The sequence below is a fragment of the Dasypus novemcinctus genome, chromosome 24 (genome assembly GCF_030445035.2).
Source record: "Dasypus novemcinctus isolate mDasNov1 chromosome 24, mDasNov1.1.hap2, whole genome shotgun sequence".
Taxonomy (NCBI): domain Eukaryota; kingdom Metazoa; phylum Chordata; class Mammalia; order Cingulata; family Dasypodidae; genus Dasypus; species Dasypus novemcinctus.
Window position 1 is genome coordinate 20751592 of NC_080696.1, and position 27657 is coordinate 20779248.

At 37.5% G+C, this 27657-nt stretch overlaps 1 non-coding gene across 1 annotated transcript; it reads right to left on the reverse strand.

Moving 5' to 3' along the window:
- Positions 1-15063: 15063 nt before the first annotated feature.
- On the reverse strand, positions 15064-15170 carry LOC111760132 (U6 spliceosomal RNA). The gene has a single exon (XR_002793913.1). It is a non-coding gene; the product is annotated as a U6 spliceosomal RNA (small nuclear RNA).
- Positions 15171-27657: the final 12487 nt, after the last annotated feature.

Here is a 27657-nt window from a genome sequence, read left to right on the forward strand (position 1 = left end):
GAGAAAACACCACATTTACAGACAAATATTCAGCAGGCAATTTGCCTAGAAAACTGGGAAAGGAAGCAGATTTCTGGATCTGTGAGTAGGAATGGGAAGGAGCTGCTCCAATTTTAAAGGTAAGAGACTTAGGGAATTGATTCAGTGCTTCATGAAGCTGAACACCTTCTAATACTGTGGCTTTGGTAGAACTGCCTTCCCAGGTTGGAAGGTCATGCAGGGTAGATGGTAGCCTTGATCACGCATATTTAATTTTCTTGTACTTGAAGAGTGGTCCAGCCTTAGGATTCTGGGTGCTTATTTAATCTGGAGGAGCTTGGGCAGCATTTAAGTAAAATGATTGTACAAATCCAGATGGGAAGGACTTCTGGGCCTGTGATAATGGAACATCATCCTTTAATGTCATTGCACTTAGGCAAGAAGATATATAAGAAGATACCTTTTGCCATCAAAATTCTGAAGACTGATTTTAGGTAAAGGAAACACAATTGATAGCAATGTCACCCTATATCAGACATCCCTGTAGCAACTGAGTGCTTTCCCTTCTAAGTAGCAACTTCCAACCCTTGAAGTCTACTCTTCATAAACCTCTCTTCCAGGCTCCTATACTTGGAATTTCAAGCACTGGTGTCCCACCCCCCCACCCCCACCTCTCTTCTTCATCTTCAGTTTTATTCCCAGTGATGGTTTAGCTGATAGACTCCCCCTAAACTGATCTCAGACAAAAATTGTTTGTCCTGAAATACACAATACTTAAAGAGCTGCTACAAAATTTCTGGAAAATGAATTTCTCTTAGTTTTTGTGTAAGACAAGAACATCCACGTGGGTTGGAAGAAAACATTTCAAAGTTAACCTAAGCATGACAGTTTGAAGCTGGATGGACCCCAGAAAATCATGTTTTTAAAGTTAATCCAGGGAAGTGGATGTGGCTCAAGTGATAGAGCTTCCACCTACCTTATGGAGGACTCAGGATCCCTGGGGCATCTTGGTGAAAAAGAAGAGACAGCATGCCTGCGAAGCAAGCCAGTGCCTGCACAAGTGAGTCACGCACCAAGATGATGATGCATCAGAAGAGAAACAAGGGGAGAGTCAAGTGAAGTGCAGAAGAGACCAGGAACTGAAGTGGCGCAACTGACAGGGAACCTCTCTTCACATCAGGGGTTCTCCAGGATTGAACCCCAGTGAATCCTACAGGAGAGAAAATGAGAAGAGAAGACAACACAGACAGCAAAAACATTAGGATGGGAGGAGGGGAAGGGGGGGAAATAAATAAATAAATAAATCTTAAAAAAAAAAGTTAATCCATTCCTAGTGGTGTGAAACTATTGTAAGTAGGGAATTTTTATTAGGTTACTTCATTTAAGGAGTGGCCCTTGGAAGGTCTTAATCTTCTTATTGGAGTCCTTTTTAAGAGAATGAAATTTAGATAAAGAGAGAGAAAGCCCAGAAGCCAGAAGTTGGAAGCAATGAAATCTGGAAGAGAAGGGAGAGACCAACAATGTCTGCCATATGACTTGCCATGTGAGAGGAATCAAGAGTCACGAGCAGCCTGTGTTTAGTGAGAAAGCAATACCCAATGATGCCTTGCTTTGGACATTTTTCTCAGCCTTGAAACTATAAGCTTGTAAACTAGTAAATCTCTATTTTAAAAGTCAACCCATTTCTGATATATTGCATTTTGGCACTCTGGCAGATTAAAACATCCCATTTTACACTGTGCCCAGAGAATGGAAATGTCTTCTGGATGTAGACTGAATTTGGAGCTGAAATGTCCACACCACCCAGAGCTTGCAGGATTTTCATATATTTCCTTGTTACCAGACAACCCAGTGTTCCTTAGTAGTTGCTGCTTCCAGATGCCCAGCAAAACCTGTGTAAAGGGAAATGTAGTTCACCATCATTCTCCTAAGCCTTTAAACTTCACTGATGCATAGCTCCTGAGATACACCCTTATCAATTTGTATGGATGCTCACAATATGGTGTTTCTTGGGATGGAAGCATTTTCAGACTCAGATAATTTAGCAACTTAAGTCAACACTGTACTGAGGTCACATTAGAGCAATTTGTTCTAAACTCATTATCATTAATGTGCAAAGCAGCTGCAGGAAATTATACAGCTGAAAAGCACTTAAAAATTTTCTGATGCTGATATCTGGGCTGTTTGATCCAGAAACAAAGGGAAATTATGATCTTGTCGGCCACAGCCTTACCAAGAGTTTTGCTTTTCTTAACAATCATTTTTAATCTAGGTTATTTTTATTTCTGTGAAACTAGTACTAGCCAGTGCTTTTGGGTTGATAATAAGAATCATGTCCATGGGTTGGAAGTAAACTGCCAGGACTGTAAGGATTATATAAATGCATACCTTCATGTTTGGAATGACCTCTGAAAATAAGAGTGAACCAGAAGCTAGGAGGAAATAACTAAGGAATAAAGAAATCTTCTCATCTATAAAAAGAGGTGAATACATGGTAAAATATGAATGCATGAAATGAGTTGAGACCACCTGACTCCAAAAAAACAAAAAATTACATGATTTTTGATGTAAAACAATTGCCAGGATCTCTGAGGTATACAGCTCAGCATATTTGGCAATAAGTCAAATGACCTTTTGGAAGGAATGTGAGTTTTGTGAGGTTCTGTACTTAGACCAACAACATAGGTTTTGAATGGTGCCAGTTTTGGATTTGTGTGTTTTAAAAATTCTTGATGAAAAGACATACCGGTTTCTGGGAAAAGGAGCGGGAACAAATTGGAAGACGAGATAAGCAATATCGAACAACTGGGATGTCTCTCTTCTAGAGGGTCCATGCCAAGCTCATTAAAAGTGTACCAGATGTCAAATTCCAGGGTTCGAGGTTTGGTCTGGTTTGTGGCTTTTGCTCACCTCATCTCTACTTTCTTATTTAAAGGTTCCCAAAGTCATGGGAATCAGAATAAGTGTCCCTGTCTTAATTTGCTACTCATATAAGGTTTAGAAGCTCTGAAAAAAGCCATGTATTGAAACGCCTGAAATTCCCTTCACTAATTACTCCCATGTGTTAAGGACTCTGAAAAAATAAAAATACCCCAATTGAAAGTGGCAGAGATTTTTTCTAGGTAGGTGAATGTAGAGAGAAAACTTGTCTCACCCATTTAGGAGTAAACCCTATATCCAGAAGCTCTGAAGTTCTGAGGGAATTGGACAGACAAGCAAGTGTTGTCAGCAGATGGAGCCTGGGAAGGCTGTTGTGGGAGACTGGGCAGCTGGGGACAGTGCCAGGGCATCAAGACCTAGAATTTAGAGACAGAGGAGTCGCAGAATGACTAGAAGTCGGAAGGTAGGATGCTTTCATGACTAATATAGCTTAACTCAGGAATTTTGCCTATGGTACCTCTAACAATATTTTTAAGTGGGTTTGTTTATATATCTTTCATCTAGTTTCATCTAGTTGCCTGTGTGTGGATCCCTCTAGATATTTGTTGTGCTATTTCTTATATTTCTAATGTAAAGCATTAAAGTCTCCAGTTATAAAAGCTGTACTTCATTTACTTGGGCGTCCACTAGGCCTATTCCTAACACATGTGGGGCTAGGGGCACCAGTACACATGGAGGCTCACATACCATGTGTCTGACATTAGAAGTTATCAATCAAGCTAGTAAGCTGTTAAATTAAACAGATTCTATTCTCCTACATTGACAAATACATCTTCACAATGATAAAATAGAAAAAATATGCCTAAACTATGATTTTGCAGTGACAGAAAGCCAGAAAATATTAAAGATGATCGAATTTTATTATTGTGCACATGCCAGTAATATTTAGATGAGTAATTAAAGTGACAGAAATCATAAATTCTAAAAAGGGCATTTTTTATTTAAAAAAATGTTGCCATCATTTCAGCAGAATCATTAATTCTATTTTCATAATCATGATTTTATATGCTATCTTTTATAGAAAATGGTGACAAGTTGGCAAATGTCTACAGTCAATGTCCTCTTTAATAACTTCCTAAAATCAATGTCCATTTAGAGAGACTTTCTTCTGCTAAGGCTGAGCAAATGGATTGTCAGTAAAATTCTTAAAGTGGTATTTAGATAGGAAATGAAGTATGAAGTTTGCATGTCAAATTCAAACACTGTAATGTTGGCACTATAATATGTTATCATAGCAATTATTTAAATAGTTTAATTTAATTTTATATATTGTTATCACTTATATTGAAGTTACCACTTTTTTTCCAAAGTAAAATCTTTCTTTTCTTTTTTTTTGACTTTTTTTGTCTTTATTTTTTTTAATGTTATATTAAAAAAATATGAGGTCCCCATATAGCCCCCACCCCCCTCACCCCACTCCTCCCACATCAACAACCTCTTTCATCATTGTGGCACATTCATTGCATTTGGCTACCACTTTTTAAAAGCCACATAGAATCATGCAGAGAAGATATGTAATTCTCAGGTTCTTCTTCCAAATTTTTCAGTACTAGGATATTATAAAGAAAACAAAAAAAAGCCATCTGCTATTCAATGCATTTAAATTTCTCTTCAAGAAACACTATAGTGTCCATAAGACACTCTATATAGAAATTTATTTTGAGATTACATGCACTTGAATCTTCTCCATCATAAACGCAAATATTTTCATTTCCTTAGATCTAATCTCTCTTTTTCCTGGAAAGTTACTTTGTTATATAGTTGACATGCACTTTCAGTTTATATAAAAAAAAAAATTGTCCAAAACTTTTAAAAAATTAATCCTTTATAAAGTAAAATAGCCAAGGTGGGGTCTGTTTTCGTAAAACCTATCGGTAATGTTAATTTCAGTCATAATTTATGCCAAATGACTGAAGATAATGCAAATTCAAAATTAATTTTATTTCCTTCCCCAATCACAATTTGCTCTTCATTTCGATATCTTCTGCTTTCACTTCCCTGCTTTTCTGATGAATTTTGTATCTCATCTCAGTTCAATCTTATTTCCCTATAACATTTGGTCAGCACACCCTTGTGTGTCCAAGAGGGGTTGGAGAGTCAAAATTGATAGTGTTTCTTCAAGATGTTCCATTCTGGGGGCAAGTCCAGACTATCGTATACAATTCTGAATCGTTCCGAAAGATGTCATCGTTATGGGTGCAGCCGAGACTATACCTCACAGTAACAAATTCAAACCATGTGCTGTGAGTGGCATAGGCAGTGCTGCTGATTTTCAGCCAAATTTAGGGCTTGTGCATCTTTTCCCTTACCAACCAAGTCAGCACTATTACCACAGATTTTCCCTGTACAATCGTTTAAGTTAAATAAAGCCTGCATTTCCAAATTTAGCAAAATCATATGAAAATGTTTTATAAACTATAACTCATCACAATTCTAGTGCTCTAAACAATGCATATTTAATCAAACACTTTTCATATCCAGACCTGCATGGGTACAACTTTAAGAGTAATATCCTTTTTTTAAATAAAATTTAAAAAAAATTATTGTATTTATTTACTTCCCCCCTCCCTGCCGTTTGTGTTCCCTCTCTGCTCTCCGTGTCCATTTGCTGTGTGCTCATATTCTCTTTAATAGGCACAGGAACCTAACCTGGGACACCCTAGTGGGAGAGAGGCACTCAATCGCTTGAGCCAACTTTTTAATCTCTTCCTCAGACACCAAACACAACTGTTGTAAAAAGCGTGCTAATCTACATATCTCTCTGAATCAGTGACTGGAAGATAAAGAGAAGAATCTCTCTTTGCTATCTGAGGAAGGATTTGACAGATTAATTGTCTTTTCTCTAGCCAAATGCTTCCACTACTCAAATTCTTCCCACTTCTGAGTGGTGTATGTTTCTGACTTTGGCAGCCACATGATCCAAAAACCTTCATGGCATTTGGGAGCAGCAACATTTTGTTTCAAGTCCTTAGGGCAAGAGATGCAAGGTCATCTGATTATACTATCTGGCTCCAAACTGACTGCCAGAATTGTTTTGCCTAGGCCAGCTGGCTGGACTGTTGACCCATGAGTTTTCCTGTTGACTTGCAAATTCAGTCCAAGATGGCTGCCTTCTCACATTCTTATAGGCCATGCATTGGAACTGTGTGATGACTATTTTTCTTTTCTTTTAAATTGTTGTATTTACAGGGCCTAATACAGTGCCCGGTATCTATTAGTTACTTACTAAAGAATTTTTGAATAGAATAATATCAAAATATGTCTGCTACCAGAGGTTGTTTTATTTTGTAAGAGTATTCTGCATCTGGAATTAGAATGTATGCATAGAAAAGGTTCTGATATACAGGTCACATTGGCAGACAAACATATTTAATTTATACAGTGATTATTTATAGGTAAATTGTGGACCTGCAGGCCTGAATCAGCATTTAATATTGTGTTATAAAAAAAAAAAATAACACAGGTGAAAATGCCTACCATGGTCAATGGCTATTGATTCAGATTTAAATTCTCTCACCTTTCTTCCTTTATATTGCTAAATAAGACTCTCTCCATGAATTTCAGCTGCTATTCATGAATACAGTGATGAAGGGCAACAAGAAACTCTTATAAGACTAATGGAAATGAAACACAATGTCAAGGAGAAACAAGTAAACCATGGGAGTTGTGAAGTGAGACTTAGCTGATGTCACATAGTCCCCCAAAATGATGCTCCAGCAAATTCAGAAAACAAATTGGCAAAAAAATAAGTATTTGGATGACAATTGTCCCTACTAAGCAAGCTGTGCATGAACAAAAACTTGTGTTTCTATTCATAAGATGTTTGAGCAGCAGCAGTGAAAACAGCAACAGCAACAAAAATGAGATGAATGTGGATAGGAACCTGCCAAGAAAAGGACATTGCTTCTTACTATTCACAATGTCCCATTGTTTTGCCAACTGACGTTTGATGTGTAATTCCACCTTGTGTTCCAGATACCAATAGAAAAACAGTGGTGAGACATGTAAAGAGTAAACAAGGAAGAAATTATTTATTTCAAAGTCATTAAATCATTAACAAAGTTTGAAACAGCTTGTCCCATTAGGTTTTTCTAATACCAATGAGATAGTGTTCCTATTTCTTGGGAGGGCAATTGCTCTGAAGCTTCTGGTGCCTGGTTAGAAGAAAAAATTTAATGGAATTCTTTTAGAAATTAAAATATAACATTGATTCAGGAAGTAAAGAAATCTTCTACTTCTCTTTTATCTTCTCCCCCTTCTCCTCTTTCTCCATCTCCTTTTCCTCCTTCTTCTTTTTATTTCGCTAACTTCAGGTATTCAAGGAAAAACCTGTCATAATACTAGCTAGATACAAGTTTAAGGAACAGACACTGCAGAATCTAAATTGCAATGATAACATATTAAAGTATCCAGCATTCAATAAAAGACTACAAAACATACAAAGAAACATAAAGTGATGACACAGGCAAAGAAGAAGATTAAAACATAAGAAATCATCAATGAGGAGGATAAGGCTTGAGACATTAAAAAAGTCTTTTAAAAAATGGTCCTTATTATGTTCAAAGAGTTAGGGGAAAACATGAACAAAAAACTAAGGGAAATCAGGAAAACAATAGATGAACAAAAAGAGAGTATTAATAGAGATGGAAATTATGAAAAGGAACCAAACAGAGCTAAAGACCACAGTAACAGAAACTGAAAGTTCCCTTTCCTTAGAGAGATTCAACATCATAATGGAGATAAGAGAAGAAGGGATCAGTGAACTTGAAGACATGACAATTGAAATCACCCAGTCTGAGGAGCAGAAAGAGGAAAGAATGAAGAAAAGTGAACAGAGGCTGAACAACCTGTGGGACACCATCAAGTGTACCAATATAAGCATTGTGGTACTTCCAGGAGAAAAGGGAAAGGGGCAATGAGAACATTCAAAGAAATAATGGCTGAAAACTTCTGAATTTAATGAACAACTTGAATATACACATCCAAGATGCTCAATGAATGTCAAACAGGATAAACTGTCAAATGCCAAAGATAGAGAATTCTGAAAATCACAAGAGAGAAGCAATGTGTCACATACCAGGGAGCCTCAGTAGGATTTAGTGTTAATTTCTCATCAGAAATAATAGAGGCAAGAGTCACTGGGAAGATATATTTAAAGTACTGAAAGAAAAAAAATTGCCAACAAAGAATTTTGCATCTGGCAAAACCATCTTTCTAAAATGAGGGAGGAACTGAGATATTCCCAGATAAAGCCTAAGGGATTTTATCACCACTAGACTGGCCTTACAAGAAATGCTAAAGAGTGTCCTACAGATTGAAAGGAAAGGGCACTAGACAATTGACTGGAGCCATGAAGAAATAAATATCTCCAGCAAAGATGGGTAAAAAAAAAAGGTAAAAATAGCAACACTATTATATTTTTTATTTGTAACTCCACTTTAGACTTTGCAGGATCTAAAAAGCAAATGCATAAAATGTAATGAAAAATCAATGGTTTAGGACTCATAATATATAAATTCATAATCTGTGACAAGAACAGCACAAAGGTAGAGGGACAGAGGCTATAGGAACATAGTTTATGTATGCTGCTGAAGTTGTTAAATCGGTATCTATGACAGTTTGAGGTTTTGTGGAATCCCAGAAAAGATCCTGTTCTTTGAACTAATACATTCTGGTGGATGTGGGGTACTTTGATTGCATTAGTTTCAGGTAAGGAAGGGGCCTATTGGTTAGCGTGCTGGTTAGGCTAATGTGTCAACTCAGCCAGGTAATTGTACCCAGTTGTTTGGTCAAGCAAGCATGGGGCTAACTGCAATACAAGAACATTTATGGACTTTAGTCACCATTGACTTTACTGCAGTGGTAAATCACAAATAGCTGATTAAAATTACATCAATCAGGGAGATTGCCATCAGCAATGAGTGACACTTTATCCAATCACTTGAATCCTTAAAAGGGGAAGTGGACTCTGGCATTGAGTGAGAATTTCTCAGTTCATCTTTGGACAGCCAACGTCTCCCAGAACTCATCAAGAACCTTCACTGGACTTACATTGGAGCCCCTGATTGCAGCCTGCCTGTGGAACCTGGACTTGTGCATCCCCATGGTCACATAAGAGACTGTCATAGAATCACATACTATTGACAGATATCTCATGTTGATTCTGTTTCCCTAGAGAACCCTGATTGATACAGTTAGATAATTTGATTATATCACTTTAGGAACTTTGATTGGACTACTTCAGTAAGGGGTGACCCAGATTGGATCTCCACCCTTTTGCTGGGGTCTTATATAAACTGAGGACTGAAAGCAGAAACACAGACAACAACACCTGCCATTTTTACCCTGCCACATGAAAAAGGACTCCAAGATCAGCTATAGCTGAGACAGAGGCCAAGAGAAACCCTGAGAAGCTAAGAGAGAGGCTAGGGGCTTGTAGTAGTTTGGTATTATTTATGAATTCCAAAAATAGATACTGAATTATGTTTGTAAACTGGCCTGTTTGCACATTAGATTGTATTAGATTCAGAGGTTTCACTTTTACTTGATTAAATAATGATTAAGGCTTTGATTGAGTTATGTCAATAAGACATTGAGTCCCTGCCCCCTTGGTGGGTGGGAACTCACAGAGAGAACTACATGGCACAGAAGAGGAGTTAGTTGGTGTTTTGATGCTGGAGTTTTGATATTTGGAGCCCTGGGAAATAAACACACAGGAGAAGAAGACAGAGGAATAGAGACAGCTCATAGACATTGCAGAGACCCTGGAAAGAGAGAGAGGAGCCTGATAGTCTACAGCTGGCCCTGTGGATAGTGCGGAACAGCTGAGCCTGAAGAGAATGAAGCCCAGAGAGAGAGATGAGACTTGTCCCAGCCTGTGGCTGAGATTGAAAGAAGCTGGGACCCTGGAGTCTTAAGAAGAAGAGGAAGCCTGAACCCTTGCAGAGACTGGCAGCCATCTTGCTCCAACATAGGGCAATAGACTTTGGTGAGGGAAGTAACTTCTGCTTTATGGCCTTGTGACTGTAAGCTTCTACCCCAAATAAATACCCTTTATAAAAGCCAGCAGATTTCTGGTACTTTGCATCAGCACCCCTTTTGCTGACTAATGCAGAATTTGGTACCAGAAGTGGGGTCTTGCTTTTGCAATTAACCAAAATGCTGGAATGATTTTATAAATGGTAAGGGGCATTTTTTTTTTTTAGGAATTGTGAGATGCTTGATGGAAAAAGTTTAAATTGTTTTGAAGTGACTGTTGATAAGAATATGAGTGCTTACACTTTTTATGATGTCTTAGAAATAAATGATGAAGCTTACACTTTTTATGATGTCTTAGAAATAAATGATGCAACTATTATTGGAAACTGGAGGAAAGGCAATCTGTGTTTTAAAGTTGCAGAGAACTTAGCAAGATTAACTCCTGGTGTTTTAAGGAAGGCAGAATTTGAAAATGGCAAGCCTGTGCATTTAGCTAAAGAACTTTGCAAAGTAAACTTGGAGAATGCAGCTTGGCTTCTTCTTGAATCTTATGGCAAAATGATAATGAGAGAGAATTTCCCAGCTCATCTTTGGACAGCAAACATAGCAAACATCTCCCAGACACTCATCAAGGACTTTCATTGGACTTTCATTGGAGCACCTGGTTTGTAGCCTGCCTGTGGAAACTGGACTTGTACATCCCCACAGTGACATGAGAGACTTATAAAATCTCATACTATTTACATATATGTCCTGTTGATTCTGTTTCCCTAGAGAACTCTGACTAATACAGACTGGAATCAGCAGAGAAACCCTGAAGTAAGGAGAAGGGAGAGACCAGTCATGCGCCTGATTGCTCACAGCTGAGATTGGGGAGAAAGCAGCCTAGAGAAGAAGGCAGAGATCCAGACAGAGAACTGCCATTTTGCCTTGCTATATGCCAGGAGTCTAGGATCTGCCAGGCAGCCAATCTTGGTGAGACAGCATCTCCGATGATGCCTTGATTTGGACATTTGTTCCACCTTGGAATTGTAAGTTTTCACCCTAATAAACTCCCTTTGTAAACGTCAACCCATTTCTGGTATTTTGTATTGGCAACCTTAGCAAACTAAAACAGCATCAAAGGAAACAAGATTGTTATAGATTAAAGTTAAGCGCCGTGCTAACCATGGAGAAAGTATCAGAGAAAAGGCAAACTCATAGAAACAGAAAGTAGAGTACAGATTACCAGGGCTGGGCTGGGGGAGCAGGGATAATTGGGATTACTGAAAAATGAGTGTAGGGTTTCTGTTTGGGGTAAGGGGGATTTATAGTAATGGATGGTGGTATGGATACTGCAACATTGTGAATTTGATTAATCCCATTGAATGATATGCTTGGGAGGGGTTGGGATGGAAGATTTATGTTTTTCATATATATATATATTTCCACAATTAAAAATAAGGAACATAAACTAAAGAGATAATGACAATTAAATGCAAAACATGATACAGGATGGGATGTAAGAGTGGAGGAGAAAAGGCTCAAAAGTACATTATGGGACACAGAAAAAAATGGAATATAGACCATAAGCTTTATATCAACATTAAATTTCTTGAACTTGATAACTGTACTTAAGGTGATTACATAAATGAATATCTTGTTCCTTGGAAATGTTCATGGAAGTATTACATGTTCAAGGAGAGTGATATGTGCAACCTGTTCTCAAATGCTCAGAAAGCAGTTTAGATGGAGAGATCAATTGATAGAAGATAATTAGAATGATACAGAAAAGGTGACAAAATGTTAAAATTGGATCTGGGTATCCATTGGAGGGCTTTGTGGGTGGTCTCTACACAGGGTTAGTATTATTTTTGCAATTGTCCTATAAGTATGAAATTATTTAAAAATAAAAAGTTAAAAAAATCAAGACATAGAATATTACCAGTTCTTATAAGTACACTTCTACCCGCACACATCCCCCCATAATCCTCCAAATAGTAATCACTATCTTGAATTCTAATACCATGGATTCATTTTGCTTATTTTAGAAATTTATATATTGAAATTACACAGTATATACTTTTGTGCATATGGCTTTTTCTCAACAATATATGTTTTTTAAAAAAGATTTATTTATTTATTTATTTCTCTCCCCTTCCACCCCCACCTCCCCGGTTGTCTGTTCTCTGTGTCTATTTGCTGCATCTTCTTTGTCCACTTCTGTTGTTGTCAGCAGCACAGGAATCTGTGTTTCTTTTTGTTGCATCATCTTGTTGTGTCAGCTCTCTGTGTGTGCGGCCCCATTCCTGGCAGGCTGCACTTTCTTTCGTCCTGGGCGGCTCTCCTTACAGGGCGCACTCCTTGTGCATGGGGTTCCCCTACACGGGGGACACCCCTGCTTGGCAGGGCACTCCTTGTGTGCATCAGCACTGAGCATGGGCCAGCTCCACACGGGTCAAGGAGAACTGGGGTTTGAACTGTGGACCTCCCATGTGGTAGGCAGACGCCCTAACCACTGGGCTAAGTCCACCGCCAACATATATGTTTTATTTATTTTGTTGTATATAGTTAGATTTCATTCATGCTTATGACTGTATAGTGTTCAATTATATCATTATACCACAGTGTTTTACTGTTGATGAATTTTGGAGTGCTTCCCGGTTTAGGGCCATTTCAAATAATTCTAAAATAGACATTCTTAAACATGGTGAAACATGGACGTATCTTTATTGGATAAATACCTCAGAGTCGAATTGCTGAGTCCTAGATTATATATTTGCTTTGTTTTAATTAAAACTGACAGTTTTCCAAGTGTTTTCAATCAATTTTCACTCCCACTATCTGCGTATGAAAATTCCAGTTGCTCCATCCATCACCAACACAATATTTGTCTTGGACTTTCCTTTTAACAATTTTAATTTGCAGGTCCCTCATGACTAATAAAATTAAGTATCTTTTCATATGCCTATTGGTTATTTGAATGTCTTCTTTGTACTGTGCTTGATGAGTTCTTTCATTTTTCTTTTTGAGTAGTGTGCTCTCTATATAGCAAAAAGTACATTCTATTTATAGGTATAGGTGCCTGGGCTGGAAACTCAAGGGCTATGTCTGATGATTTCAACTCAGAACTCAAGATGTGGCTACTACACTGCTATTTGGAATTTAAAAGTCCCTAAGAAAATAGCATCCCCTCTTCCTCTTCCTTTTTTACCTAGGACATCCAACCATTTGATGCATGCCAGCACCTCATGCCTGCAATTAGCTGTCACTTCAGTTCTTTGTCATGAAAGACTTTGAAAGGCAGACTGTCTACATTTTGGATGTTTTATCGGACACGTGTAAATCTTATGCAAATTGTGTCAGGGAATTCATTAACCTTGTTCTGACCCATGGGGGTTCCTAGTCAGTTCATTTCAACCCACTGCACCCTTTCCTTCCCCAATATGGGTTTGAAGGTGGATTGCCTCTACTATGGCCTCCAAAGGAGATGCGTGACTGTTCTTTCCCTTCTTCCTTTGTCTCATCTTCTCTTTACTGGACATGTGGGTCTCTCTGGCAACCAGGAGGGCATGTGCACACAGGTAGTTGCTGGAGAGTCAGGCAGTGAGGAGGATGGATGTAAGTGTAGGCAAAAGAGGAGACAAGACAGATGTGGACCATAGCGGGCTGGGTGCAGGCTGGGCAGCTGGTGGGTCCTGGTCATTCCAACAAATCCTTTCCAAAGGTCCTTAACCAGGTTCTTGGAAAAGTCACATAGGACACCAGCTGACATTCTTATTTTTCTCTATTTCTTTCTATTCCATCTAATTCAGAAGGAATGTCTTTTTAATCGTGTTCAAATCTGTCTCCTTTTGAGTTATTGCCTAAAATACTCCATGTGAGAAATCTCCTTTGCAGAAGGAAATGGATCTTTGGAATCCCAAACCCATAGCCTTTTAGTTTGCTTTTTCTGGTCTGCTCAGGCTACTCCTTAAGAAAAAAGCAAAGAGCAGATCACCTATTTGAATGGAAAACACTAGGAAAATATTATCTGGGCACACACATGATTAAAAATCAAGGAGTAAGAGTAGGTTGAGCATGTTGGGGATGGCTATCAGGATGAAGGGATGATATCCATTTCCTAGGTCCTGTGGAATAGAATGGAATTGGGAGAAGACTAGTGATACTATAGTGCTATAGATAGGATTTGTCCTTGTGAGTAAATGATGTGATTACTTGACTCTAAGAGTTACTTGGAACTTTTGCCTATATTTAGAAAATTTGCCTATATTACTATTAATGGGGAATATTAATGTCCAATTATTTATTGTGTTTTACTTGTGTTTGAATTGAGAATGATATGGAGAAATAAGAAAACACATTCATTGTTGGAGGAAATGTATGATGGTGCAGCCACTGTGAAAACTAGTTAGGTGGTTCCTCAGAAAGTTAAGTTCGGTATCATCGGGAAGCTGGTTAGAGATGCAAAATCTTAAACCTACACCAGATCTACTGAATCAGAATCTGTGTTTTAACTAGATCCCCAAAGTAATGATATATGCTTTGCATTTTGAGAAGATTTGTATTATGTATATGATCCCAGAGAATGGGGATTTCTTGTTTTTCTTTGTAGTTTCCCACACAAATCATAGTTGCACAAACAGTTGAATAATCTGCAACATGATGAGGAAAGGACCTTTAAAAAGCAGATGAACCCCACACTTTCAGATGTTTTCACTGAAATAAATATTGACCTTTAATATGTAATCCTCATATTCAGGCTAATTACAGGCTTGCCATTGTTCAATTCCCAGTTACTTGGGAAAAGATCTCCTTTGAGAAGCTCCATTAACTAGTACTGATTCCCCATTTGCAAGTATGTATGTGCTAAATCTGAAATAGGAGAGTTGTTAACCAGGCTCGAGTGTGTGATAATGGACACTGGTGACTGGGAAACTCAGTCAAGGATAGCTCTGCCCAAGCATTAATGCTATTGATTGGGTCCATCTGGGCTGAGCTGCATCTGGTTCGTATTACCTGAATATAATTCTGATTTTTGGAAACAAAAGGATTAATTTAGAAGAACCATTGTGATAACTGTCGATGAACTTTACTTGTTAATTTAAATATTTTTATTACTAATTACAATATAGTTATGTCTATACATAGTGCAGAAACACCTTTTAAAGCTTTTCTTTTTTTTACAAAAATACGGAACACTTCATGAATTTGCATGCTAACCTTGCTCAGGATCCACGCCAATCCTCTCTGTATTGTTCCAATTCTAGTATATGTGCTGCAGAAGCGAGCATTCTTCTTTTTAAAGCCATGGTTCTCAAGCTTGAGCATGCGTCAGAATCCCCTTGAGGGCTAGTTAAAACACAGATTCCTGTGCCCTGCTCCCAGAATTTCTGGATCAGTAGGTCTGGGGAGGGGGCCAAGAATCTACACATTGAGTAAACTAGAGGAGGCAGATGCTCCTGGGCCAGGACCACCCTTTGAGACCCACTGCCTTAAAGAACACGCAAACTAGTAACCAGTGGGGGTAGAAAGCAAATTCTTTGACTTTTTGTTTTCCATAACTTGTCCCTTGCACTTGTCTGTTCCTGGCCTGCTGGTTGTCTTCTCTCATAGTTGGAATACCTCTGGAAGCCACTGATGAGCGGTGTGGGGGGAGGGGGCTTCTACTCTCCTCAGACTCTCTCTGCAGTTTACTTCTGTTTCCAATTTACAAGACTTTCTTGCCATATGTGATCTTGTACAGCAAAACCTAGGTGTGGTCCAGGAATGGCTACTGACTCTAGCCACTACCCATATCTGTCTTAGAAGATAAGTGGACATGAGAGTGACCCGAGGCTCAGAGATGGGGAAAAATAGAACAGGTCCTATTTCTTTCCTATCTACCCCAAATAAAATACTTCTGTTCTTGATTTCATGAAAGTTTATTTTGGTTTGCCTCCATCTTCTAGAGAGTTGAAGAGAGGTATTTCTACTACTAACACAGTTGGGGGTTTCCAATGGGCATGGTACCTGATCTAGGGCTCTAAACTGAGTCATGAAACCCCTGGGAAGGATGAGTCCCCAAAGGTCCCCAAAGGTCAACCCAAACACCATAACTACATTGGCACACTCTCACCTCAGGAGCAACCATATTATTGCAAATAATGGTCAAGGGTAAGTTTTGGCAGTTGTAAGACATCATCCCTATGCCACTTCCTATGGTAGCATAGGTTGTAGTCTTACAACTGGCAAAAAAGAATGATCCTTTGGGACTCAGACAAAAATGCCTGTTCAGAAAAATTAGAATGGACAAGAGTGATAGTTCTTCAACAACACAAAGGATCTAAGACTATTAAGAATAGAAGAGGCACATGGTTTCTTCTGATCCTTTTGCAAGGCTCAGAGTGGTAGGAGGGCTCAAGGCGGAAAAACCAGCATGTGAAGAACAGCCTGGACATCAGGGATGAGTCTCTAAAAGCCTCCTGTAGCAGACCTGCAAGGTTCCTAATCATAAGCCATCCATATTGGCCATTTCAGTGCTCAGTCATGACAAAAAACTACCAGGACACCCTGTCTTTTCCTGAGCCAGGAATGGAAAACTGCAAGTACAGGGAAATAACAACTGACCCCATCCCACTCCTAGCAGCCTTCCCAATGAATGACAGGAGCTGGGGTATAAATACTTCGGGCTCCATCACCTCCGGGAAAGAATACCTCTAAAGCACTTCCCAGAGCCTCTCCATGGGATTAAGTCATAGTTGCCCACAGCTGCCTTACCTTCCCTGTTTTACTTCCTCACACCTATTGGTGTCCTGTCCTGAATCCTTCTTCTCTATGTTCAGCCATGATGAGCTTGGCACTAGGAAAGGAGGACATGCAACCTTTTTTTTCTTTTTTCTGCTGGCTACCTGATTTTCTGTCTTGACATAGAAGGCGACAACATAGGAAAGGTCAGGAACCTAAAGTCAGATTACCTTTCTGGGACTCAGGTTTGCTCCAATAGCAAGCTTTTCCCTGAAGCAAGATTGTCTGAGGTTGGTGTTCTATACCACAGTAGCATGTGCAAGAAGAAAATCTCTTTAAAGACAAAGGGAGGTAGTCATAATAATGCTTCACGCCAATAACTTTCCAGTTATCTTACTTATGCTTAAAGTTTCCTGTTATGTTAGAAAAATCAGTTAACATCTACATCGAAAGCATGATGCAAGAATTTAAAAGATATTAAGTGAAAATTGATGAAATGTTACCAGAATAAAATTTTTAAAAATACCCATTGAACTGTACAACACCAAGAGCTAACCCTAATATAAATTATGGACTATGATTAATAGCATAATTATAATTTATTTCATCAATGGTAACAAAGGTACCACACTAATGTAACATGTTAATTATAGAGAAGCTGTGTATAAGGTGGGGGTTATCTGGGAACTCTGTATTATCTGCATGATTTTTCTGTAAACCTGCAGCTGCTTCAATAAAAAACAAAAAAGTGATTAGAAATTTTCAGAATTTTCAAAATTTCCAATTGTCTTGCCAATAAATGCATTCTTAAATTCATTCTTTGCCTTTCCAATATCCTCCTTAAGAGAATGTGAATCACTTGTTATCAAAGACCAAACCTCCCCAAATATTTTCAGACCATAAAGTAATTGGTTGCCTTGACATTTTGTACCACCCAAAGCTGGATAAAATCTGAGAGCTATTGGTTAGACTTGGAAATCTTTTTAAAAATTGCTTTTTTCTGTCATAATAATATCTATCATAAAGAAATAGGTCCTGTACATCAGGTTGGAAATTCTATTAAGCCATCAGAAGACCGCAGAAGACTGGAAATAACATGATTTCCTAAGAAAAACCCATGGTAAAGATAGGCAAAGATAGGCAAAACTGGAATTAAGCCAGCTGTCTCAAACTATGCATCACACTCTTGAGGTTGGGCAAAATTGAAAACACATTTGGAGAACTTAATTCCCCTTAATTTTGAAACCCATGTGTATTTCAAGGAAAATTTAATCTGTGTGTTTCTAATTCATTTACACTCAACTCATCAAAATGTTATTTTGAAAGAGCTATTTCATTTTTGTATCCAGGAAATATTACGAATCCCTTTAACAACATTCTTAAAAGCTTGGAAAAAATGTCTTTGAGACAAGAAGTCATATTTGACCAGCCTTAAACAGTACTCATAAATGAAGGTAAAGCAAAGCAGTGCTGTTCTATAATTAGCCCCATCTCACCCCGTAGGGTTCCATGGGCTGTGTAGTTTGCTGTATTCAGTGCTATTGATGAAGGGGGTACCGTGTAACTAGTGGTCTCCCCCTCTTCTACCATTTTAATGGGTTCCCCAGTGTACTGTTATACTTGACAAAGATTGGGTTGTTATACTTGACATAGATTAGCTTTTGATTTTGAGCTTATATAAATGAAGGTATTGATAATATAGGTTAGAATTAATAGAGTAGCTGATAAGACACTATGATTTGAGTCCTTCAGGAAGCCCAGGGGATGATAAATCTTGCTAAGCAAGAGAACCCTGGGATGGAAGGGGAAACAGAAGTGAGAATTTTAATGAAGTTGTAAAGAAATATAGTGGGTGGAATTAGTTAAATTTTACATGAAATTTCTGGGATGTAAAACAAAAGCACTTTCATGAGATCAAAGTCTGGAAATGCAGCATATAAAATTTGAGACTGAAACATGGAAGAAAAATGAATTTGTTTCCAATGTTTGTGTTTCTAAAATATGATGATTATTATAATTCTCAAAGTCCAAATGTTAGTAACTCTTGATGAGATCACTGTGTGGTGAGAGAAGTTTCTTCAGTTTCTAAAAGGAAAGGAAAGACAGAAAGCCTTGACTTGATTGGGTTTTTTTTAGAACCAGCAGAGAAAACTTAAATTGCTGAAATCCTCTTTTTGGGCTGTTACCACAAGAGAGTGTGGACTGCCAAACAATAGCAGCTAATTCAATTAGCATGAGCAATTACCCATTGCAAAGCAAGCTACCTAAACTAGCCATCAGGATTAGTGATGCATTTTAAAGACGTGGTAGGACCTAGCCCTTTGGTCCCAGAGCCAATTACCGGGAAAGGGAAAAGTAGGGATGTCTTGTTCACTTCATTTGCAATAGGAAGAGATTCTGTTGGGTCTTACAAACACTTCAACAACAAGCAGTGGTTCTACCAGGTACTTTAGTGCAAGTGGCTGGACACTAGGCTCCTGTCATATGCACAAGATGACACTTGAGATCTCTAAAATGGCTGCCTGCAGTGAGCAGTCAGTCATTCACAGCTCCTTCAGACTTAATAGTAAATGCTAACCTAATTTCATGTTTTCCTTTATTTTTCTCCTGGTGGTGGTGCTGGTGGTGGGAGCTTTGACCAGCAGTTCTTTAAGAGTTTAGTGAACTCTCCATGACCATGTGCATGGCCATATTAACTCTAAAGATCATGTAAGATCTAGGTTGAGAGAAGTAGGTGTGGGGCAAAGAACTAGACCTTGAAGAACCCACACTGATACTCTAAGGGTCTCATTTTCACAGATATGCTCTTTTGCTGAATGGCTAGCTACACCAACAGGAATTCTACAAAGCTGCTGGGAGAACTCATCAGTTCAATCCAGGAAATCTGAAAGTCTAGAGAACATAATTGTATGTAGGCCTTTCTCTGTCCACCTCTATTGAATGGAATGTGGGAATGTCGTTCATATATCATGTAACTGTAAGGTTTAAAGATCCCTGCCATTCTTGGAGATAACAACTAGTTATCAGCATATGGGGACAATTCATGATTTCCAAAATAATTCAGTGAGTATCTGTCCCAATTCCAGAAGAAATAAATAGGAGGAAAATCTGACATTAAGATCTTAAAGTTCATTTACCCACAGACACCCCTTTCTTTCGGTGTCATTATCTTTCAAGTGTAGAAGGGTCAAGGTGATCTGGGTTTAGGGAGCAGATGTGGCTCGAGCAACTGAGCTCCTGCCTCCCACATGAGAAGTCTTGGGTTCAGTTCCTAGTGTCTCCTGAAAAAGCAAAAAACAAGCAAAACAAATGAAAAAACCAACTCAGGGAAGCTGATGTTGTTCAGTGGTTGAGCTTTGGCTTCTCACATAAAAGGTCCGGGTTCATTCCTTGGCCCCCAGTACCTCAAAAAAAGAAAAGAGAAGAAAGAAAAAGAAAATGATCTGGGTTTGAATCCCAACTGTCCCTCTTGTGAAATCTGTTTTCTCATTAGATAATCATTTTAATTTTAAGTGGTATGACACCAACGCCTACCTCCAGATACGATAAAATATAACACTAGGAAATATTAACTCCATCTCACCTACATGAGGATATAGAGTTTTGAGTTAGGCAGTATGGCTACTATTATGTTTCATGTTATAATGGGATGGTTTTGAGAGGTAATTCTGTGCTAATGATTTGCTCCTCAATTCGGACTCCAAAATACCTTAATTCCAAATTCAGGTTAAATCATAAACACATGGCCTCCTTATTTAACATTATAAAGGAATGAGTGTATGATCATATATGATATTTTTGGAACATACTCTGGTGGCCATTACAATCAGAATAATTTCTGTAACTTTTTTTATATGCATCTGAGCTGAAGAATTGATTGAAAGCAATAAAATGCCCTTGGAGAATTTTGTTTTATTTAGATTTGATTACATTATTAGAATGTAATTTCTATTTTTTTCATGACCAGCTACACAATTGTGCTTCAGTGATGGTTATAAAAGAAATAAAATGCTGATGTGATCTAAAGCCAGACCGTGTTGCCTGTGGGGCTTTCCCGTGCACATGCCTCCCACTAAAATTCATGAGAAGAATGGTTAAAGCAGAAGTGATTCTATTTTGTCATAATTCCCGGTCTGGGAAACTATAGCTGAATAATTATGACAGTATGGTGCACTTTAAAGTCACTGAGCAATTAATCATTATGGAAAGGAAGGTAGCTAAATCCTATTGAGAGCCTTTGTTTTGCTCTAAATTTATAAAATACTGCCCTGGAGGTATTGCTCACCTTCTTGCCATGCCTCTTTGGTCCTCCTTCCTCTGCCAACCTCCATTTCTTCTCGAGAGTTGGTGGGTGGGAGGAATGATCCTGGAAGCCTCCCCTCTGCTTCTGTCTATTCCTTTGTGACTGCTTGCTGCTGGTTGTCAGACCTCACCTCTAACTATGACTTCTTTCCTCAACATTTTTGAATTCTAATTAAGTTAAATTTAACGATTGATATTCAATTCAGTTACTGGAAGACTTTCAAGTACACTTAGAGTGTTTTGGATATGTGAATCTACCTCTTCAACTGTAAATTTTATGAAATCTAAATATAGATCAAATATTACTAATGAAAATTTATCATCTTAATTGGGATGTGCTGTAAGTGGGAAAGACATACTAGATTTCCAAGATTTTAGTATGGAAAACAGAATGGAAGAATATGAAACATCTCATTAATCTTTTCCTGTTTGGATTATATTTTGAAAGGATCATATTTTGGGTATATTGAGTTACATATAATATTTTATGAATTAATTTCCTGTTTCCTTTTACTTTTTAAAATGTGACTAGTAGAAAATTTGACATTACTTAGATGACTGGCATTATATTTCTATGAGATGGTGCTGTTATCTGACTTGTGTTGAGACTGCCTGGTTATGAGGCCCTGGTAGAAATTAAGGAGCAGCCTTTTACCCTGCCTTGGAGAATATTTAGTTAAAATGTCACTCTGGATAGAAGCAGGAAGTTTCCTCAGTGAATTTAGAGATACTAAGCACTGTATTTGTTTGCTTTTTGCTTGTTTGTTGAATGAGATCTGGTGTGATATGTAAACCAAATGATCTGCCGCACAGTGTGACTTTCATGTTTTCAATATCATTACCGTAGATGGAGCGTTTGCATAAGGCCAAGCACTGTATGAGGTGCTTTAGGTTCAATATATTAACAATATTTCACTTGCCCAGCAATCAACCCTGTGAGGTAGATTCTGTTACTATTCCCATTTTACAGAAAGGGAAATGAGGGTCAGAGAAGTTAAGAGACTTGCACAGGATTCAGTCAATATTTGAATGCAAGTTTGTCTAATCCATGCCTTTCTTTTCCTCACTCATCCCATCAGAGTAAGGATCCCTTTGAGGAAGGGAGATGGATCAAATGACCCTTTTTGCTGCTTTTTGCCTTGTGCTCCTAGACCTGGATGCTTATCTCTTTTTTTTTCCATTTTAATTAATTTTTTTAGAAGCTTTGGATTACATAAATGTTACATAAAAATATATGGTTTCCCATATGTCCCACTCTCCCCCCTCCCATACTTTCCCTTATCAACAACATCCCTCATTAGTGTGGTACATTTGTTACAATTGATGAAAATGTATTGAAACATTGTTACTAACCATGGGTTACAGTTTACGTGATAGTTTACATGCTGTCACGTGCAATTTTGTAGATTATGACAAAAATGTACTATGGCCTGTATCCATCACTGCAATGTCATACAGGACAACTCTAATGTCCCTAAAATTCTCCCATATTACACCTATTCTTCCTTTTCCTTCCCCTCAGAACCTCTGGTAGTCACTGCCTTTATATCAATGATAAGAGAGATCTTTCATTGCTAGAATAATAATAAGGTCTACTTTAGTCCATGTTCATTCCACAGTCTTGAAGATTTGGGAATGGTGATGCCCACTCTGCTCCTAATTGAGAGTGAAGTTAGATCCCATGGGGCAGATGGATAGAACTATCTTGCTTGGCTGGACATTATGTATCCTGCCACAACCCACTGGATGCTTATCTCATTCATTTCAATTATATACTTGGCCTTAAAAGCCAAAGGTTGGGTCTTAAGACTGAGCTGGATTTGAATCCCCACTCTGCCAGGTTCTAGAAAATTGTTCAGCCTTCTGACTTTCAGGTATCTCATATTGAAAATGGGATAATAATGAATACAAGGTCCTGGCTTATCATAGTTATTGAGGAACTTTTGCTTATGTTTTCCTACAATAAGAAAAGATACCATAATATAATTATATTTCTATAATATCCTTATCGTTAAATTTTCCTTTTCTTAGACCTTGAAGTTAATGACCTTGAGTGGCTTTTAAAAGAATATATAATTTCTTTAAAGTCTAATTTTGGAACTTCAAATGGCTTAGCTTTACTTCTTCCTTTAATGTTAAAATAACAGCAACAAAAACAACATGTCTCAAAACCATACCCTGTCCGCCCTTTACCAACATTCCCTACAAGTTGATGGAAGGAAGAGATGTAGAAACCAAAACTCACAGGTGACAGTGTGGTAAAATTGAGTCACTGCCACCTTTTCTCCACACCTTATGTCAAAAATGCAGCATTAGGCTTATTCAAAAAGAAAATATTATTTTACAGTTATAAGCTGCAGTTCTCATGCAAGCAACTTGGGGGACTGGCCACTGTTAAGCTTCCATTTGAGGCCAAGTGTATCTTAGAAATCTCTTATCCTACTCCTTCATCAAGAGGAAAATGAAGTATCAACAGGACAAATGGCTGACCTGGGTAGGTCTGGAATTATAAAAGAACAAGCATCAGAACTCAGGTGTCTCAATTCTTACATTAATACTCCTTCTACATCCATCAGCTTGCATGTGCAAGCATGTATGTGTGTGTGCACTTGAGAGAAAGTGTGTGTGCACTTGAGAGAAAGTGTGTGTTTATGTGCATATTTAAACCTTTTGATACTTGGAGATAGAATGCCCGTTTATCCCTAAATACTTCAATGTTTATTTCTGAAGAACAAGGATGTTCTTTTTTATAATGATAAAATAGTTACCTAAGCAGGAAACTTAACGTTGACAAAATACTATTTTTCAATACACAGCCCATATTTAAATTTTGTCCAGTTTTCCCAGTAATGTCCTACATCCATACTCCATCTATTAAGTCCTCCTTAATTTTGGGCAGCCCCTCAGTATTTTTTTGTGAGTCTTGACCATGGTAATTTTGAAGAATACAGACTAGCTTGCTTTACAGGATGTTTATCATTTTGGTTTTGGTCATTTTAGCATCTAAATAAATAATGAGTGGTTTTGGTCCCAGGTACGAATGTATGAACGTGTGAGTATTCTCTACTCTTTTCCCACTGAATGTAGCTATAAAACTTGGACAAGTTGCAGAGTGACTATTTGAAGACACTGCAAAATAATACTAGAAGAAGACAAGAATTCAAAATACCACTAAACTAGTGATTAATTTACCATTATTCTTTTCCATTCCTCATGTAACTCTGCCCTGGAGGGAGATGCATTTGCAGCTGCTTGGCAGACTGGGTAACTAAAGTCCCAGCTTTATAGTTATTGTTATTTTAGATTTCAGTTCCCCCAGTGATATATGTTGATGAACATCTTTTCATATGTTTACTTGCCATCTGTGTAGCTCTTCAATGAGGTGTCTTTTGAGATCATTTCCCCAGTTTTTAATTGTATTTTTAGTTATTGTTAGTTTTAAGAGTTCTTTGCAGGCGGCAGACTTGGCCCAGTGGTTAGGGTGTCCGTCTACCACATGGGAGGTTCGTGGTTCAAACCCCGGGCCTCCTTGACCCATGTGCAGCTGGCCCATGCGCAGTGCTGATGCATGCAAGGAGTGCTGTGCCACGCAGGGTGTCCCCCACGTAGGGGAGCCCCACATGCAAGGAGTGTGCCTCGTAAGGAGAGCCACCCAGCATGAAAGAAAATGCAGTCTGCCCAGGAATGGTGACGCACACACGGAGAGCTGACACAACGAGATGACGCAACAAAAAAGAAACACAGATTCCCTTGCCACTGACAACAACAGATGCAGACAAAGAAGAAGACACAGCAAATAGACACAGGGGAGAGAAATAAATAAATAAATAAATCTTAAAATAAAAAAGAGTTCTTTGCATATATCTAACCAAGTCAATTCCTGCTGAAACAAACAAACAAAAATCTCTCTTTATAGGGCCAAAACAAGACCAATAATTCTACAATACAATATACAAAATGTCTAGCATGCAATCCAAAATTACACAGAATATGAAGAACCAGGAAAATCTCAATTCATACAGGTAAAGCTAATCAAAGATGACAATGCTGAAATGACACATATGGTGGAATTATCTGACAAATATTTTAGAACACCTATCATAAACATTCTCCAAAAAGCAATTGTGAACACTCTTGAAATGAATGGAAAAATAGCATCTTCAGCAAAGAAACAGATGTTATACAGAAGAGCAAAACTCACTAAATGGATTCAGTATCAGTAAGGAAATTATAGAGTAAGGAGTCAGTACAATTGAAGCTAGAATAATAAAAATAACACAACCTGAATCAGAGAGGGGAAAATAATAGCACAGCCTCAGGGACTATGGGGCAATAACAAAGTTCTACATTTGTGTCATCAGAGTACAGAAAGAAAAGAAAGAGTATGGTTCAGAAAAAGCATTTGGAGAAATAGTGACTGAAAATTCCCATATTTGGCAAAAGATGAAACTTACAGATTCAAGAAACTGAGCAAACATGAAGAAATCCATGCATAGGCACATCATAATAAACTCCTAAATATTAATATTAAAGAGAAAAATCCTGAAAATAGTCAGAGAAAAACAAAGTATTAACTCTTGGGACACAACAATTTGAATAATTGCAAATTTCTCAATCAGAAACCATGAAGGCCAGAATTAAGTGACACGACATTTTTCCAATGCTGAAAGAAAAGTACTATAAAACAAGTATTTTATACCTAGTAAAAATATCCTTCAGAAATGAAAGTAAATTCATACCAAAATGAAGGAAAACCAAAAAACTCATTGTCATCAAATTTGCACTAAAATAATTGTTAAAAAATTCTCCAGTTAGAAAGGAAATGATAACAACAGAAACTCAGAACATAAGAAATGAAAGAAGAACAAGAGAAATGGTAAATAGCCAGGTAAATATAATAGATGATTCTTTTCCTCTTTAAAATGTTTGATGGGTAAAAGTGAAAATCTAAGCTTTCTCTGACTGGGTTTTTAATGTTTGTATGTGTAATATCTAAGATAACTACAATGTAAAGGTGGGAAAATAAAAGAACCTATATGGTGGTAAGGTTTATACATTTCAAATTAAGTGGGAAATATTGATTCTAATTTGACTCTGAAAAGTTAAGTATATATATTGTAATCCCTAGAGCAACCACTAAAATTTATATGAGGAAACAGTAAAAAATAGAAAAATTAAAACTAAATAAATCTTCAAATAATTCAAATGAAGGCAGGGGAAGACAAATTTGAGAAATGAAAAACAAGGGCTAAACAGAAAACAAATAATAAACCATATCAATAGTTAAATTAAATCTAAATGCTATAAACAGACCAATAAAATGACAGAGATTGTCAGAATAGACAAAAACATCATATGCTGTCTTCTCTAGGAAGACACTTTAAATGCAATAATATAGGTAGGTTAAAAGGATGAAAATAAGATATACCATCAAACATTACTAAAAAAACTGGAATGGCTATATTAATATCTGAAAAAGTAAGACTTAACAACAAATAAAACTACCAAGGATAAAGATGAACATTACAAAATGATAAAAAGGATCAATTCACAAGAAGATGTAAAAACCATACATGTGTATTTACCAGAAAACAGAGCTGCAAAATAGATGAAATAAAAACTGTTAGATTTGAAAGGATAAATAGATGAATCTACAATTACAGTCAGAGGTTTAAATACCCCTTTCTCAATATTTGATAGAACACAGGGACAAAAATCAGCAATGATATAGGAGTGTTGAACAACACTATTAACCTACTTGATCTGTTTGTTAATTATAGAACATTTCACCCAATAACAGCAGAATACAGTTTCTTTACAAATGCACATGGTTCATTTACCACAATGGCATATATTCTAGTCCAGAAAACAAGTATCAATAAATTCAAAAGGATTCAAGATATACAAGTATGTTCCATGACCATAATGGTATTAAATTAGAAATCAATAACAGATAGGAAAATACACTTCTAAATAAACCATGGGTTGGAGGATTGCATCCAGCATCCATGTGGAATCTGAGCCTCCTCTTGACATAAAGGTGCAATGGACACAACCAATCCAGTGTCCACATAGAAGAGGTGGCATTGGATTGGGAAAAGTGGACATAATGGACAAAGGGTATGGGGAAAGGCAGGAAGAGATGAGAGGTGGAGGCGTCTTCGGGACATGGAGCTGCCCTGGATGGTGCTTCAGAGGTAATCACCGGACATTGTAAATCCTCACAGGGCCTACATGATGGAATAGAGGAGAGTATGGGCCATGATGTGAACTAATGTATATGAGGTGCAGAGGGGCCCAAAGATGTACTTACCAAATCCAATGGATGTGTCATGATGATGGGAACGAGTGTTGTTGCGGGGGGGAGAGGGGGGGTGGGGGGGTGGGGTTGAATGGGACCTCACATATATATTTTTAATGTAATATTATTACAAAGTCAATAAAAAATAAAAAAATTAATAAAAAAAAAAAGTAGAATTACCATATTAAAAAAAAATAAATAAATAAACCATGGGTCAAAGGGAAAGTTTTAGGGGAAATTATCAAATATTTTGAGTTGAACAAAAATGAAAATATTATTACAATATATCAAAATTTGTAGGTGCAGGTAAATCAATGCTTACAGTGAAATTTATAACATTGAAACTTTGCATTAGAAAAATGAAAAGTCTCAAATCAATATGCAGGAGAAAAGAAATAATAAATGTAAGGGTAGAAGTCAATGAATTCGAAAAGAGAAAAGAACAGAAAATC